The sequence below is a fragment of the Anopheles nili genome, chromosome 3 (genome assembly GCF_943737925.1).
Source record: "Anopheles nili chromosome 3, idAnoNiliSN_F5_01, whole genome shotgun sequence".
NCBI classification, from domain to species: Eukaryota; Metazoa; Arthropoda; class Insecta; order Diptera; family Culicidae; genus Anopheles; species Anopheles nili.
In genome coordinates, this window is record NC_071292.1 from 64,940,917 (window position 1) to 64,959,247 (window position 18,331).

Consider the following 18,331-nt stretch of genomic DNA (forward strand, 5'->3'; position numbering starts at 1 on the left):
TGGAAAGTAATCCACTGTCAACGGCGTGAATCCGGCGTGATGGGGGTCCTTTCCGCGGGGGTCGATGGGATCGTTTTCGTTCGAGAAGGGTGGCCCTCAGCGGGCGGTCTGTGGAAATTGGTTCGTTTCACTGTCTAGTTGGTTGGCTTCTCGTCGAGCCGGCAATCGGCATTCCGGTGCCGCATTCCATGTCGGGGCCGGGCTTATTAGCTTTACCGGAGGCGTTATGCGCTTCTGGGTTGAGCGCATAATTGCATGCGAACCCTCGAAGGGGGCAGATTCACGTTCCGCTGCAGTAGAGCGAGTGAAGGAGGGAGCAAAGCAAAAAAAAAAAATGGAACGAATGGAATCACCATCAGCCAACCAACCTCGAGCGCTTCGGTGGTGCTGGTGTTGCCGGTTGATTGAGCATCCTTTGCCGGCTCAATTTCAATCATTCTCGAGCACGGTTTTTGGGCGTTTGGGGTCTCGTTTCGTGTCGCTTGAATATTGACGACGTTTGGTAGAGGTTTGTTGAGAGATTCGATTCACCGAACAGCGTCCCACAAGCTGGTGGCGTAACGTAATATCATCATGCCAGGGCGTTCGGTTGCTGTCCTTTGAAGGACACCGGCGAAGTGCCTACTTGAATGCGAAACTCGTGGAAGGGCGTTTAAACCGGCTTGAACTGGAAGCTGCAACAGTATCCGTTTCGTTTTTGGTTGTTTCCGAAAAATTTGCGATCGATAGTTAGAAACATTATGGTTTTACATTTAACTAGTGGCTTTTTATTCACTTCAAGTTTGTTTTAAAGGGTTGACACGATAATTAACAATTAGCAGCATGTGGATATGGTATCGCTTACATTATAGCGTGAGATAATGGGCTGATCTCCTACGGGAATTGGGGGGCCTGAAAGTGATTTTCCCTGTTTTGCGTGACCGAAAAAAGGACACTAGTGCGTCATCCCGGAAAGCCACCCGCGAGTAAAGCCATTAAAATGATAATTTATGTTTTCCCATCGTTTCGTTACTGTTTAATTGAAAACTGCCATTTCCTGTCTCGCCATCGAGAGGGTGGATTTTCATGTGACCCAATTTCGACACCCGCACGGATCCGGAACCGGCTGCACATGATGGTGTGTCTTCGGCACACGATCGCAAGTCCTGCGAAAATTACCCGCTGGTGGGTGGCAAGAACGAATTAAAACGAGGCCGGTCTGCGTAGCACAACAAAAGGGAAATGTGTACGTCCGTTTAAAATTCACTTAAAAGCTCATTACGACGGACCCCACCCAGTTCGTTGGGCGCGAGAGTGCGCTCCTTTCCCATCCAGGACGCGCTACATTTGGGTCACGGCGCACTAACCCCGGTGAACAGGGAGGGATTCTGGTGTAAAAATGTCGAAGCTTTTCCGTAATCCGCTTTCGGCTGTCGGCTGGGAAAGCTGGGGAAAAAACGAACTGCTACGATGCATGATCGCTTACGAAATTTGTGCCGTTGCGCTTTCGGTGGAAATCCCGGCATTTTTTTTTTCGTTCGTTCGCCCTTGTGTTTCCTGTTCGTCCGTTCACACCTAAACCGATTAAATTGCGGATGTGCGCCTTGGGGCTTTTCTTTTTAAGGGGGAGGCAGTAAATTTTCTTACCATATTTCCGGGCGTGCTATTTTGAGTGCAAGACGGGCCTCAAAGCACCATTGTCCTTGCGTTACGGCACCACCAGGGGTTCTTTTTACCTTCCCGCTCGTTGCGAATTTGCGAGCATTTTCATCCTTATCAACTAATCTCACGCCGGCCAGATTCTATGGCGTCATCGCTCGAAGAAGCATAGAGGCAACAATGAGAACGGAACGAAATGGGCCAACACAAAAATAAACCGACAGCTCTGGCTGAGGAGCATAGTTTATTTAACCATTCTTTTATCACTGGCCGGAGCAGTTTGAGTCTGGCCCGTGCGCGCTCTAGCAATCGACTCCGTCCGGGTAAACAATTAAACATATTTCTACCCTTTCAAAAAAAAAAAAAAACCAGGGGGTGGCAAAAATTGACTTATGCAAAACGCGTCCCGGAATCGAACGCCTTTTCCATTCTGCCGAAACGTGATCGTGGCATGGCCTCGTCGTACTGGAACCGTCGATGCTGTTGCCCTGGCGGAAGATCACAGAGAAAATAGCACCGCGAGGTGCGCTGTCGGCATCGGTCAAAGCGAACCTCCCGAACTTGAACCATCGCTGCTCCGGGCAGATGTTGGGCGGGTTGGTATTTTTAACAACCTTCGCGCGCACACCACCACCGCCACCACCACCACATTAGTGTCCGAGCGATCGTGCGTCCGCAACATCTTGATCGTTCGCGCTAAATCATTCATTCGATCGTGGTTCCTTTCGAACGAGCGAACTGTCATTGTGGGTCGATTTTATTGAAATGTAAGAATTGGAATATCGATCGAAGCCAACGGGGGTGAGAAGGAAGTGTAAGAGAGGAGAGAGAGAGAGAGAGAGAGAGAGAGAGAGAGAGAGAGAGAGATCGGATAAGAGTTGAACGCGCCGGCAAGCGGACGAGAATCGAGAAACCATTCCCAAGACACCATTCCGTGCATTTCCTTCGCCCGCGCAGATGAAATTGTTTACAAAGCGCGTCAAAAGAATACGAGAAAAGAAATTTAGCTGAGTTAGAAAATGTAATTCCCCCACCCGTCCATCCACCTCAGGCGCGAGTGCAATCCCCTCGTCCCTCCTCGAGGAAGTTGGATTTGTTTAGTTGGTTGCGGATTTTTTTGTGCCCCAATGTTCTCTCGAGAACTGGCCAGCAGCAGCAGCACGCGGTCACTAATCGGACGGTTTTTTTTTTGCTGCCAACGCGTAAACAAAGTATCGCCTTCCCGTGGGTTTCGGAGTATATATATTTTTTTCCCTGGACGATAGTCAACCCCCCTTGCGTACGCCGTTCGGATATGTGAGATCTTTCTTGCTGCACATACTTTGGGTTTCTCGCTGACGTGACTAAACCACGGTTTTAACTCGTTCGCTCGATGGTTTGAAATATTTTACCCCTGCTCATTTGGTTTTTTTTTCGTGTGCTCTTTTGCTGGAATTCCACTTCAAAAATGCTACTTTATTGCGATGGGCGTTTCGTTCCGTCCGTTCTTAGGCGGTCGGGTTGCAGGGGATAAAGATGTCGCAGCAGGCCGTTTCCGGGGCCTCACATTGCCGGTGGTACGAGTTGAAATGCTGACCAGGTGGGCAGCTCTGTTCGCAAGCCGTTCCCTGGTTGCACAGGTAGTACTGCGTGCAGTCCGCGTGGGGCAACAGATAGTTGGCAGCATCGGCCGGACAGCGTGGGTTTGCACCACAGGCACTCTGGGCTGAGCCAAACAGCGCAATTGTCGCCACCAACACCGCAAGAACTAGCACGGATCTCATTGTGAATGTGTCACTTTTACACCACTCTTAGATGGGCTGGAGCTTGATGCTCTTGTAGAACTGCTTCCGTAGTCTAGCGGAGGTCAACGTCAACTAGACGTGGTGTTGCGCTGGCCGTTACCAACTGACAGACTCGCGCCAATGGCTTATCAGCTCGAGATAGACTTATCACACGCAGATCGAGCGATTGATTGGGGAATTTGGTCGTTCGATTTTCGGTAGGGGTCTTGTTTTTCCACCCATTACCCGGGCATAACCCCATCGTCGTTCGGACGTCACCCACGGTTCCGTGGATTGCGATAAGCAACGTCTTAATCCCGTATCGTGGGACGTTCGTAAGACGACGGTGGACTTATCGCACCTTTCCCGCATCGATCGATCGAACGCTCGTTCACGTGTTGCCAATCAGAGTACGATCGATTGTTTTCCATCACGTGAACCTGCTGTCCATTAATATTCGCGGACAGCTTCCATTAAACTGGCTCGTCGACGCTCACGCCTCCTTCGTGTGGTTCCGGTGATCGAATAGCGCGATAAGATGCTCATGGTACACTCGCGATCTGACACAGTTCCGGTGGTGTTGAAGGATGCAAAAAAAGGAAGAAAACACCCCCGACTTCAGCGCCAGTGCAAACGGTGACCTAATGTACTGAAAATGGTGCGGTTGCGGACCGTTTTCTAAACCCAGACACCTTTCAATCCCGTGTGGCTGGCCCGTGTGTTCTGCCAGTGGACCGCCGGGTGTGGGCGATCGGTCTGTTTGGTCCGTCGTGTGGCCCGTGGTTTGTAATGTTGGCAATGAATGAAGCGATTGTAAATGGTTTTTTTTGCTCGTGGCAGTTCCGCGGTTTCGCGCGACCAAGATTTGTGGTCAACGGCGAGTACGGAAAAGGGTGAATGGACGCGCCATGTGGGCTCTCACCGTGGCCTCCTAATGGTGGTCATAAAACGGTCGAACAAATAAATTGTGTCCACGTCGGGCAGCGATATATAGTGCGTGGTTTTTCCCGAACGGTTTCCCATGAAAATGGCTGACGGCTTTCTTCCGGCAGGTCGAAGTCGTCTCCCCCTCTCATGGTCAGCAATCGATTCGACGTGCGTACATGCGTCATTGCTTGCTTGTGGCTGCGCGAAAGAGTACACCGGATGGAGAAAATAGGAACCATTGGAACCGAAGCGAAACAATTGCCCCACAGAAGGGGGTATTAATTTGATAAGTAGCTCGTGGAGATGAGATGTCGCGGCGTGCAGACGGCAATTACATCAATTATCCCGTCCGGGGTGAGATTTATTTTCATTTACCACCGTCCATAAAACCACGCTGTGGCGTCCCCGGGAGATGGAGCCGCAGACTTGCGTTGGGTGTTGGCAAAAGTTCACGCGCAGGAAACGCATTTCACGAGCGGTTCTCGTTTAAATGCTAGCCGTTTGTGTCGTTTATACCCGAGTGGTGCTTTAATGCAGTCGTAATAAGCTGCTAGCAGCATGTTGATTTTTCTCCCTTATTATTATTTTGTGCGCTTGCTCGAACGCTATCTGTCAAGCTGCCTGCTTCATCGGAACGCGTTTTGCAGCTGCTAAATGACGATGGGGTGGGTGGGTGGTTTGGTTGTATGCTTTGGTTTTTTTTATCACATCCACCGTGTGCACCCCTAAGCGATCAAACCAGATTACGCTTTAATTTTTATTTATGATCGTTTTATTGGCTCGAAATGTCTTTTCGCGCGTGTTGTGCACTCATGCGCGTACAGTCTCAGTCTCCAACGCACTTTGTTGTCGACGACGCGACGTGGTACTGTTTCGTGCCGTGTTTATGTTTCTCGTTTGTGATGACAGAGTTTTTTTTAAAATGCTTCTGGAGGGGGTTCCAGTTTTTCCTAGGAAGTGCGCCATTGCCCATTGAGCAGAAGGATGCAGTTAAATTGAAAGGGGTTTGTGTGTGTGTGTTCAGGCGTCGATAGCGCCGGCAGCAATGCGTTCGTTTGCTTTGATTTAACAAGCTAGTGACATTCTATTTAAGAACCATTATTCACCGGCCCAATCAGGCCGTACTGCTTCAGACAGCATCCGTCTGATGAGTGATGTGTTGTTTAAAAAGATATATTTCAAATTACCACCGGGGTCCGCTGGGAAAGTTGCCCGAGCGTGGCCCAAGCGAAATGTGTATTGATTTTCCTCCACGCAAGTCGCTCTTATCACATTACGACCAGCGTGACCTTTTGTGTGTGTGTGTGCCTGTGTCTGTGAGAAAGCGAACCCTGGTGTCCTAAGATGCCCTCGTTGTAATGTTTGCTTGGGGTTTCCTTCTTCCCTACTGTGCGTGACCTTTTCTCATCGAATTGATCGGCGTGCTGTCCGTTCCGTCGAGTGCTGGGAAAAGCGCTCGACAACTGCGGCAGGTCATCGTTTCCCATCGGAAGTTGCCACGGATGCTCTCGGCAGGATAATAATCATAATTCATCTTCCGTGCCGCCGGGGCCATCGACGCGCGCGCTCTCTCGGACATCCGGTTTCGTGTGGGAAGGCCCAGAATCTTGACGCGGGCTTGATCCCGAGCTTCTATCTGTGGGTGGCTCGGCACGGCTTGTCCAGCCCACGAAACTTTGGCCCGGTGCACGCAAGACGTCGCTCGAACTTCCATCAACCGTGGGATAACGCGATGAGAATGGGGCATGAAAAAGAATTCCTATAATTTGGAGATTTTTCGGCAGGACAGCAAACACACACACAAAAAAAAGGAGCAAAAGAAAATGGAATAAATTTCCTGCGCCGGGCTTTGCGAAAACTCGCCCGATGTGGGGTTTAACCGCGTGGAAGTGAATTGATTTGTCTTCGGGTTTTTGGGCAGGGCGGAAAGTGAAATTTTTCGCCATTGACTCGAGCGAGCTGCTCTCCACGTTGGGGCTCACAAGATGCGCTGGAAGCGGGCTGCTTTTGATTGAAGACCGTGCGTGTCCATCACCGGCAGGGGCGGAAGTTTGTTTGACTAGTCCGTGATTCTCCGAATAATTCCTGACCGCTTTCCGGCCCCGGCTGTTTGAGTTCATTTCCTTTGACGGCGGGTTGGCGCCAACCAAAAACCCCACAAGTTCGGCCACATCACGCTCAGCGCGTGCTCGCGTGATCGCGGGAAATGTGGGCTGTTTGAACTGGAAACCACCGGGGTCGGTGTCTGATTGACGTGCTCGCACGAATGCAGCTCGTCCCGGGCTGTTCCATCGAGCTTCTCGTGTATGTCCACGCACGCATAAATACCCGCGGCCAGTGGAACCAAAGAACCGCAGAGCATGCACGAGACCATGGGTTAATTACTTCAACACTCGGGTTTAAAAATAGTTCATTCAATTTTGGTTGCTTTCGCTTTCCTCCTCCGTTCGGTTTGGCCGTTTGGTTCCACAATGGTGGAAGGGAAAACGTGCCCATTTTCCAGCCGGCGCCCGGTTGGGTGGGGCCAAGCACCGAAACGTGCCTGAAGTTCAAACGGCAACGGCTCCAACGAGCTAGCGTCGGCTGGGCGTTGATTAGGCCGTCGTTAGGATCATTTGTTGCTGGATGCAAATATGTGAGCTGAGAGAATCGAATTTCGCAAACAGAGGCACCCGCTCGAGGCGCGATTTTGGCCAGGCGAAACGATCAGCCGGAGGGTCGTGCGCCTCGTACGACTTGCCATTAATTGATCGGCCTGCCGGAAGCGAGAGAATGGCGTTCGGTTAAATATTTGTCTTCATATTTGCCCTGGCAGAATCGGGCGGAATCGTTTCCCGTGCTTGCCACAATCAAAGCTCATCGTCTACGCCGGGGAGAGGGTTGAGAATTAAACAAATGGTCCGATTCGATTCGCCCTAGATTGGGGTTTTTGTTTGAAGTAATCAAACGATGCGGTTCGTCTCGGGCACGCCTCGAGAAGCTTTATCAATTAAGCGATGCTCGAACTGTATCGATCGTTCGTTTCCGTCCCGTCTCGGATGATCAGCTTCGGGGTGTCCTTTTTTTTTGCAGTGCAGTAAAATGCCAATTCGAAACCCCAATCGAAGGAACGGCCACTCGGTTTGTTCACGTGTTGAGTTTTCATTGGGGGAAAATTTTCCAACGAACAAAACAAAAAACAAACAGTGGGAATTCAGAGGAAAATAACCGTTCGATAAGCGCAACACATCCGCAGGCTGCAACGATTGCATTTTTCTGCCAACCACGCTCGAGGGCTTGCACCATTTGACGGATGTTCTCGCATACGTGCCGCTGCAACAGGATGGCTGCACACGCGTACGCGTCTCTAGGTAATGAAATAACTAACACACAAAAAACAAGCCCTTAGGACACATTCCGAATGCCTGCGTGTACGAGAATTCCCACAATCCGCGTGCGCAACCGGTTCCGGGTGTTGTTTGCGCTGTGGTCAAACATAGGCGGTGGAAAAACAAACACCAGGGCTGCCAGGGCCGGTCGGTTCGTCGGAAAAACGCACGGACGATCATCAGCCTGTGGCAGTTTTTCCCTCAGGTTCGGGTTATTCATGCCGTTTGTCTAGCGTTTCGTGTTTCGCCCGAAACGCAACCGGGCGTGAACGCGAAAGCCCGCATCTCCGTTTTGCTCCCTTTTTTGAGCGTGCAGGGAAATGGCACGTTTGAAGGACTCGTCGCGACGTTGACACACGTCACTCGCCGAGCTTGAGCCACCTAACCAGACTAGATTAGGGAGCCGAGCCGGACGTTCGCGAGTCCATGAAGGATGCCGAGATGCCGATGCCAATGCCAATGCCGATGATCAACAAAAGCGTCCTTGCAGGATGCGCACTTTCCCGGTTCGGCTTCCGGCATCCAGCTGTCAGCCGTTGCGGGTTGCCCTGAGGCCGGTCAGATTGCGTCGTAGGTTCTCCGTTCTGCTTCCGGAACCGGAAGCAATCGGCCCGTGCGGGGCGGGTTCGTTCTTTGCTTCGGAAGCCATTCGGCCGGTCTCCGGGTTCCCGGTGGTGGCATGATAATTGCGTCCTTTTGTTCGCGTGTATACAACCGTGTTATCCTGCCGCAAGGATCGTTAGATGGTGGCCTGGGAAATGGTAGGAACCCGTACCGGTCGATGGGATTTGTTGCCGAAGCTGTTTTATCGGTCGCTTTAAGCCGCTGTAATCCGCCGAGGAGATCCGCCAATTGTTTGCGCTGAGGTTTTCCGCCTCCGAAACGGGCAACTCCGCAATCGGTTCGAAGCGAGCTTTTCAATTGCAAATGGCACGCCGTTGGTTGCTTATTAGTGCGTGTTTGCGTAGATGGAATTGGGCTGGGCTGGGGCCGGGCTGTACTACTTGTGGTGGTTTGCGAACCTAATGAGATCTGGGGCCTTAGCCGGGACGCTGAATGTTGCCAAACATTCGCTCGCAATCGGTGGTAAAGGATTTTCCCAAATCACGTGCCTAATCCCGGGAACACGGGTGACAAGCTTGCCATTTATTGGACACGAAAGACTTTATTGGGACCGTCGAACTTCGCTCGGCCGGCGCTCAAAGTTGGTCCAATAAGAAAGTTACGTTTTCATTGGCATTAGCGAGGGTTGGAATGAAATGTGTTCTTACGCCTTTACGAAGTGGGCGAGTTGCGCTCCTTTAACAGCCCTATGGTGGGGTATTTTTGGGTAAGGTGAGTGTTTACACCCATAAGACCCATTACGGCTTGATAACATTTTCAACTCGACTGTTTTATCGTGTTTCCTGCCGGCTGAGATCGTTATTAAAACAGCCGTATTTGCACAGTTTGCAAACATGCGATAGAGTGATAACATTTGTTTGCGATGATATCTACAACTTTGTAGCTCACGGTCGGTGTTGTTGGCCAGTGACGTAGGTACTTCACGTCCTTAGACCCTTTATAGGAAGTGTACGTACAGACACAAATTTCGGACCAAACGGAGCTTAATCGATACTGAACTGCACCGGAAAATGGCACACATATCCGCCCTCCATTCACACAACGGTGGCCATTTCGTGGTTGTTTCCATTGTATTGGTTTCAATCGTGTTTGGTTGTGGCCTGGGGTCACTTTTATCGAATCAGGCGCGCGCACTAATGCTAATAAAGCCTCGCCACAATTGCGCTGAATGAACCCGTAGTTACGGTCCCGCCACAGTAGGCATTGGCTGGTTTGGTGAGCTATATCTTTTTCGAGCAAATAAATGTGCACGAAAGTAGCAGTACTCCCCGCGCGATCGATGCGCTCATTAGCGTGACCGAAACCGCCATTTGCTGCTGGTGCTGGTGCTGATGTGTACGTTGAAGCTGCGGCTCCATGAGGTGAGATATGCGTTTTTTATTGGCTCGAATGCAGCCCACAGATGCACACGCGTGGATGCGTCAGCACTGTAGCTGTGGACGCACCCGAGCGCTTAATTATACTTAATTATATATGACGACTCGTTGTTTTTTTTTATTTTTATTTCGTTTCGCCTCTCCGTTCCACTTGTCAATGCCAGACGCGAGTTAATATTGTATTTGCATTGCGATAAATTGATTTCGCGCCGAACCATGCGTCAGGGCTCGTGCCGTCGTCCTGTTTGTGCCTGCGACCTTTTCGACACCCCATTTTTCGCCCACCCTTGAGGCGAGTGACATCAGCGAGGTTGGCATTTCGATAGCCGCTTAATAGGTATTTTATTTATCGGAGCCGTTTAGCGCGTTGTCCGAAAAAGAAAAACGATGGCAATCAAACGGTGGCCCAAAAAATGCGAGCAAGTGTGCCTTCCGGTTCGCTCAGCACATCCCATAGACCTTCGTTCTCAACCGCTAGTGGCAGAAGACATGCTCGTTTACTGGACGCCCCGTCATGTCGGAGACGTGACTTAATTGCAATCGAAAATTAAATTGGAAAAAATCGCTTTTTAAGTGCGCCTGCTTTCGGGAGAAGCCACGTTGCCAGCCAAACGAGCTGCACGCTAATGTCGACGCGCGATTTGATTGTTAAATTTTATGTCAAATGTTTAACCACCGCGCGCCACCCATCGAAACGTTTTTCCATAAAACATTCCATCAGTGTTGATGGCTCGGCAGCTCGATTCGTTGTTGTTATTTTGTTATCCCAGATGGTTCTTCTCCGCGCTTGGTTCTTCCAAAGAGCATCGTTTTTTTTTCTCGCGCTGCCTGAATAGCATCAAATTAGCCACCCGAGACGTCCTGCGGTGTTAAGTAGTATTTTTATGTCACCGCCGCCTACCGAACTCCAGATCGGAACGGAATTTTCGCACAGTCGGATTCACATTTTCCCACATGCACCTTCTTTCCAACGACCACGCGGTGGGCCGGAATTCCACTGGCCAGGACACTGTGCGGTATGTTTTAAAGACGTGCGCTAAAAAAAAAAAACAAAAATCCCACCCTCGTGTGACATAATTCTAAGCCCCCGGGCGACGAAAACCGTATGGTCTTGTGTCAGACCAAAGAGACCGAATCAAACAGGTTTCCATCGAAGGGTCAACGGTTTCCCACCCGCGTGTTGGCTGCCAAAACGAATCAGCGCATCGAGATATCGAGTGGGAAGAGGCGTGTGTACGGTGTTGCGGTTTGTCTGTGAGTTTGCATCGTGTGGGTGCACGAGTGCTCTATCCCACGATGACGATCGTCGTCCTCGGATTCGTCTGACGAATCACCGCAATCCGTGCATGCTCTGGTGCACGTGGTGCATTTTTGCATCATCACGTAGAGGTTGCAGTGTTTTTTTTTTTTGCATTCCCAGTGGCGCAAGAACCGGAACCAACCAACCACCCACGGGACGATCGATGGTTTATTCACGCTTTGATGTTGGGACAGACCTTTCGAGCAGCAGTTGGTGGGATGTTATTGGAGATGAATGAATTTGGAATTTGGTAAATACAGCGCTGGCCTGAAACCAGTAGCGCTGAATGGATCGATGATGGTGCCAGTTTGTTTAGCGTTGGCAGGGTTTGGAAATTCATCCCTTCAAACACCCACCCGTTAACACGGTAGCCTGTGCGAACGTTATTATTTGCGAATTCACGTCGAACGAACGCAAATTCAATTGCTGGCGCCACTGGCGGATGGTGGCTGATTTGTATGCACATTTATTCCCGCACAGAGGGTTGCAACGATCCTACACACGCCCGGTGAATCGTAGCTGGTGGTCGAAATTCAATTGCAAACATATTCGCTCGTTCAAACCTTCCCCTCGAAACTGAACCAATCGGTACGAGTTTAATTGACATGGGGTAATTTAATGGCGGGTGAGGGTTTTTTTTTCTTTCATTCGCGGAAGTTTCGCGTGTCACCCACGGTTGGGGGGCGGGCAACTGTGTCATTATTTGTGCTTCCTTATTTTCATTCGATTTTTCGATAGGTTTTGCGGTTATTTGAAGCACTATTAGCTAGCGCTGCAGCTCGCATCCCATGGTGAATGATGCTCGGAACGGAAAACTCTTTTCACTTCAGAACTTGCGAGCACAGTGGATATAAAGCGGGGCACATACGAGCGCTTCGAGGGTCCTAGACGAAGTTCCCATGTGTGGCGTTGCCTGTGAGAGGACGAAGGCTACCTGTTCACTTGGCAAACAAGCCATTTGTCCACCGCCGTGCCACGCTGCACTATCCCCCTGTGCATCATCGATCGTGCTGCTCCATTCTGAAATATAGCTTTTCTTCCCTCGCCCGAGAGCACTCGCTTTTCAAGGACCCAGCCATCGGAAACGCCGCCGCCCACTCGAGTGTGCGCCATTGACTCACCTTGCCCTTTGGTGAGCACCGTCGAACCTAATCATTACCCGATCGATCATCGATGGGGAAGGATGCGATAGGATATAAATCCTCCCCAAACTAGCTGCACGACCACCACCGGGGGTTGTGCATCCTTGCAGCCAGCCAGGATCGCTTCCATCTATATTTGCTTCCTTCGGTGCATGTACTCCCCACATTAGCGTGTGTGTGTGTTTGTATTATACTCGTACGCTTCTCTCCCTGATTCGTTTGATCCCTTTTAAATTGCCTTTTTCCGTGGAAACCCGTGTATAGTGTGGGAGGCTGTCGGGAGGTGATTGTGTGTTGCCAAGGCGCAGACGTCGGCTTCTGGGTTCTGGTAGTTTTGTCACGATCGAGCGTACCCGAGCATGTGTTGTGCATGGGGCGATGACAAATGACCGACGGTTAATAACCGACCATCGTCGGTCTGCGAAGAAGCGAACCTTTTTTTTTTTCGTCCTTGTTTTGTGCACTCCAGTGAAGTGAGTGAGCCCCTTCCAGCTCACCGGCGTACGGTTTATCAATAATTCATCCAAACGAATGGGCGAATGGGAGAGATCATATGCGATGGCGAGCTAATGGCGTGCTTGGCGTTTCTGCGAGCTGCACTGTTATTACGGGCCGTGGTGGTGCCATTTAGCGTACACCACAACAAATCGTAATCGTGCCTGTCGCCATTTTCGGATCGGTTTGCGAGCGGTAAGCAGAAAACGTTGGCTCTTCTTTTGCAATCGTCCTTCCCAACTGGCAGACGACGAGGCTCGCGTGATATTTTAATTTTATTTTCACGCCACCAAACATTCCGAGTATCGGGGCGAAACGGCGTTGTTAGGACCCAGCTGGTCCCAGATGTCTAAATCTAAATCCCTAAATTTATAAACACGCGCGCGGGGCCCATTCGCGCTGATCGGAATGTCTGAATCAGAATGGTGCGCCCGAGGGGTCACGTTTGCGAGTTTTCGTGTTTGGTTCCCGCGATGCGTTCCGGCTGGGATTATTTCGCCACTTTTTCGCCACGGGTGCGATATCGCGCAAAAGCAGAAATGATTCGATTCGCGCGAGTTTTATGGGCACCCATTTTTGTGCTGTCTGTGTTTTTATGTTCACGCTACTCTCGAAATTTCGCCCGCAAATCCCACAATTGTGACCCCGGGCGACGCAGCAGCCGGAAAACCTCTCGCTGTATCTCGCTTTCGTCCCTCCCCGGGGGGAAATTATTTCCATCGATCGTTGGACGGCCACGGCAAGGCGAGAAAAAATATGAAACGATGATTATTATCGGGGGGTGGATTTACTCGCGCCGGGTTTTATTGCCCGGCCATTTCCCGTTCCCGTTTGGGTCATCGGACATGGCTGTTTGTGTTCGCGTCGGGGAACCCAACGGGGAACGGAGTGATAAGGTAAAATTTAAATACCCACCGAAAAGGGAATTGCAAATTTTAATCCCACGAAATTCCGTTAAATACGTCGCCTTTTCATCGCTAATCATGGCGACGCTTTATGGGGGCTGAGAAGTGGGGTCTTAAAATTTAATTATATTCCCAACGGCAACGGTACGATGCACTTTCCATTATGCCCCCTGGTTGGTGGGTGTGAAGATCCATCCTCGACGATCAAAGTGCGATCACGTGGTGTCTTATTGCTTTTTTTTTGCAACAATGGCAAACAAGCCGGCTGCATGGCGATACGATGGTATTAATTTTCGATTTGTAAATAACGACATCAGTGACGGTTTTACGATTCCGGCTGCTTTTATGCAGCCAGAGTTTCGTACACTGGCGTTTTATTTCTTGTCGATGACCTGTACAACTTACCTGTTCGAAACGCGCTTTTTGGTCGCTTCCTTCAAGCGGGGTCTCTAGGAGCTGCAACGAGAACGGGAGAGAAAACATCAAAAAATCATTCAAAATTGAACACACCACTGTAATGGGTTTTTGTGGCCCTTAAAATTAGCACTCAGCCCATGCCAGCGATCTCATCTGTGGTGGGGTAATTATCATCGGTGAATTATGAACATGTACACACACCCCAGCGGTGGAGAGAGAGAGAGAGAGAGAGAGAACACCGAATTGCACCGTCGAGCGGACGCGCTAAACGTGTCACGGCTCATTAGGTATGCATTTGGCCGTAATGAGCCGCGATATGATGCGTTTCTCGCTTTTGCTCAACGACACAGTTTGCATAATGCCGGTGTGGCGTTTCATTTTCCTCGTGCCCCTCTTTTTTTTTTTTGTTATCTCTCGCGCCATGGGAGCTGTTCCTTTTTTACGCGACGACCGCGAGCGGCTATTAGTGTAAATTTGCGAATGCAGATACTAAGATAAACCGCACCGAATGCGCACCGTTTAGTTGCGTACCGAGAGGCCGTCCGTCCAGGCCGAGTACCGAGTGCATTTCCCAGGGCAGAGTGCAGTGGTTTTTTTTCTCTCTCTCGTCTTCCGTTGTTATTTTCTCGCACCATTTATTTCACATCCCCAGCGGGAGGCATTTTGCATGGCGTCGTTATCTCACGCCCGTTTTGCTACAATTTTTATTAGCACGCTTATCTGTCGCGCGCGTCGCTGGGCATGGGGGTTTTTTTTTAAAATGTTTTCGCTTCACGCGCGGTTCTGGAAGGATGCTAAAAATAGCGTTCGCGTTGTTCTCCGGGTTGCTTCCAACCCACCATAGGTACAGCGAATGATATTTTAGTTCGAAATCTCTCTAATCAACGAGCCTGTTTCCTTTTTCTTTCTATTCCATTCCCCCCGTGGCTGTTCGATACGCCAAGACGATAAATCATAATTAACCGAATTGGTGGAGGGTGGGATGAAACGACACACACACACACACCCCCGTGTTTGGTTCCAATTTGTATGCCTGAGGCCATGGACCCCAAACTAGCCGCGGAATTACGATTCTCCGCGGGATTGCACCGGTCGTTCTCGGTTTGATTTCCACGGCAATTTTTGCAGGTTCGCGCGGACTGGCCGCCAAGAAACTCCGCACGAAGCGGGCGATGATTTATGATTTTAACGGGTTTTACTTTTCTTCTCCCGTGTGTCGCTGGTTTTCGGTCGATTCGTTGTTTTGACAAATACGGGCCGAACCGCGGGCTGACGGATTGCTGCTCGGGCGTCTGATCGCACGCTGCTAATGGCCACGTGTTTTGGGGTGTCTTTGTTTTTCGTCTTTGTGGTTTGTTATTTTATTTCTTTTTTTCGTTTTTCGCTTTTCAATCACCAACCGGAACCCGGAATGTTCGCACGGGGCTGCGTGTTGTGTAAACAGAATCGAATCGAGCTTCGGAAAAATGCCCTCTCGATCGTGGTGAGTCTCAGAGCAGGGCACGTTTTTCTCTTCGCTAATGGACCTTTTCAGGGGGAGCTTCTGATCGATTAATGCCGGGTTGGAGCGTTTTTCGGAGCCATTCTATAACTGATGAATACCCACTGAAATGATACCCACGAACGAGTGATGAATTTGAACGTTTTGCATACTAAGCGCCGATGTGCTTAAGCGATATCGTTGATAAATCATGAAAACCCACATTTCCTCGAAGTGGCATTTTTTTTTTGTATGCGTCTAACTACAGTAAAATGGTATCGGAAATTGCAACATCGGTTCATGATTTGGTTTTCGACCCAAATGGGACGGCTTGGGCGCTTCGATTCGTGGGAGGATCGAAGAAAATTCGTCCAATTTCGATGGACGGATATTTCCATGAACTTTCCATGGTTTGTGTTTCGATCCGGCATATGAACATGGCAAAATGGAAATTTTCGTGCATCAGTTCTGCTTATTTCATTGCAAAAAGTTGCGATGTTTTTTTTTCTGGCATTCCTGGTAATCAGAACGCCCACGAAGTGTTAGAGAGCAGACCGGATTTCCCTGCCGTTGGGAGTTGAAGCGCTACATTTTTCATTAATACCACAAACGCGCACACCAATGTGAAACTAGCAATCGCTTACGATGGCGCAGTGAAGGAAAAATGACTCATACACCAGCACCGAGAGATTGGAGCTTCTCGCTTTTCGTCCGCGAACCTATCCTATCGCGATTGGCTGCGTCGATAACGGGGAGCAGGAAAAATTGCACCATTTCTCACGGGGGCATTTTTATCTTCTCCGTGCTGCTTTTACTCCGCGCTACACATTTTCCCTATCACCGCGATCGATTATTCCGTGCTCGGGCTCGGGCGGATATGATCGCCTGCAAGACGATGGTTGTGCGCGATTGCTCTTATTCTGTTCTGTTCTGTGGGTTCTCTTGCGAAACACGCGTGGTTTTCCACGGTGATTTTTTGTACCTCGCTGGTCGCATAAAAGGACAACGTGCAAACGAACAAAACGGAGAACGAGCTGACTTTGCCTGAAGCAATATTTTGCTAACACATATTTCGGCCGCCGGAAAACTGACTGCAAAAGGCCCCGTCTGGTTCAGTGTGAGTGAGTGTGTTTTTCTTTCTTCTTTTTCCCCGTTACACCCCAGAGAGATTATGTCTGTGACGGGCATTTTTAATGCTTGTTTTTTTTCGTTGTTGCTGTTGTTCCATCCATTCTCCCACGAGGAGGCCCGAATTTCGTTTTGTCGCGCTTCCCTGTTTTTTTTTACTGTGCCAGGACCTCCAGGCGCGAGTGTAAAGTTTAGCAAATGGTCAAATATGATCCATGGACAAAAAAAAATGATCCGACCGACCCCCATCCCGATCCCGATCTATGCCTGGCAGTTTCCACACCGGTGGAAAACATTGGCCTCCCGTGAGACCCGTTGCAGGAGCGTGGGAGGCTGGGCTGGGTGAAAAACAAACGAGCGAAAAATGCCGGCGGTTTTACGGGTAAAATTGTTACTGCTCGTTTGCCGCCGAACTTTGGCCGGGCTACGTATGCTGGGGCTTTTTTTTTCGTCTGATTTTCCCTTGGTTTTTCCGCAGACAGACGTAGCATCGGATGAGCCAGATGTGTGTGTGTGTGTGTGTGTGCCATGGAAAATACATTCTAATGCGCCGAGTTTGCGATGAATGAATATTTACTTAACTAATCTCAACTTTCTTTTACTTCTTTATTCTTGTTCTTCCGTTCTCCGAATGGGAGGGAAAATTTTGAGCGAATAAATTTCCCTCTACTGCCAGAAGTTGGCCCACAAGTGGGGTGTTGGGAAATTTTTCCGCCCGACCCACCCACCACGTGCCTCTGGGAAGGCGAGGCAACTCGAGGCTGATGCTATAAATGGATTTAAAATACCATTTTTCCGAAGCCTCCCGCATCGACGCCGTAGCTTCGACGAAGCACCGAGTGGTTGTTTGTTGGTTTTTTGCGAGCGAGCTTTTACTCAAACGGGAAACCTCGTCCGTGGGGGGGGGAGGATTCTTAAGCAAACTGCCCCCACCGACAAGTCACGTGCCACCCAAGAAGAAGGCACGGCTCGAATGCCATCATTGGTGCGGCCCTGAACCGATCGCCGCCATTACGGTAAAGTGTCGATAATTAAATTTCAATACCGTGTTTTACGTTCGTTTTACGATTTTCTGTCCTGTCGAGGCGTTCCTGCCGTTACACGCGGGTCATGGTAATGATGCACTGAGGCATAAATTAGTCCCACCACCGGCCAGAGACAGATGAAATGTGATCGCATGGTGACGAAAATTTCAGATGGTTGACCCTTTTGAAAGACCCCACCGGTGGCAGATTCTCTCGCAACCCCAGGGGTCAATGTGTGTGCTATCGATCAGTATCGGGAAAAACGCAACGCCGAACGAGCCTGGCTACCAGAAGGACCGACAGAGGCCGCAGGTTTGCTGATTACAATAATTTTCAATGCGCATACGCGATACGACGCCACGAGAGGGCACTCGAGGGGAGTGAATGCGTCGAGAGTCCCTGATGATGATTTGCATGATTGCTTGATTGTGCAGGGTTGCGCGCGATGAAAGGTGGCTTTTTTTAATGAGTGTGATGGAAAGCCCGCTCACCGCTAAACATAGCTCGGGCCAAGCCGCCTGTCGATGAAGAGACCTCCTTCGCGCGGGTTTTGGGTATGCTTTCGATTTTATTGACTAACCTGACTCGCCACCGTGCTGGGCGAATACACGTGGAACACATTATCGTGGCTTTGTTTCACCCGTTTGCGTAATGTTGGTTGGTTCGTTCTGTCAGTCACTTTTTCGAGCTCTCGTTTCGTTTCTCGATTTCGTTTTGTTTTCGTTATTGGTTCGGGTGTTCGG

The 18,331-nt window shown here is 50.0% G+C and overlaps 2 protein-coding genes across 2 annotated transcripts in view; one reads left to right on the top strand and one right to left on the bottom strand.

Moving 5' to 3' along the window:
- LOC128726979 (HIV Tat-specific factor 1 homolog) overlaps positions 1-18,331 on the top strand; it is a 40,553-nt gene that overhangs the window by 16,352 nt on the left and 5,870 nt on the right. The window lies entirely within an intron of this gene.
- LOC128726977 (GPI ethanolamine phosphate transferase 3) overlaps positions 1-18,331 on the bottom strand; it is a 93,427-nt gene that overhangs the window by 10,214 nt on the left and 64,882 nt on the right. Inside the window, exon 3 of the transcript XR_008410832.1 lies at positions 13,944-13,994. The gene's annotated coding sequence lies outside the window, so the exon portion shown is untranslated. The remainder of the gene's footprint in view (positions 1-13,943; positions 13,995-18,331) is intronic.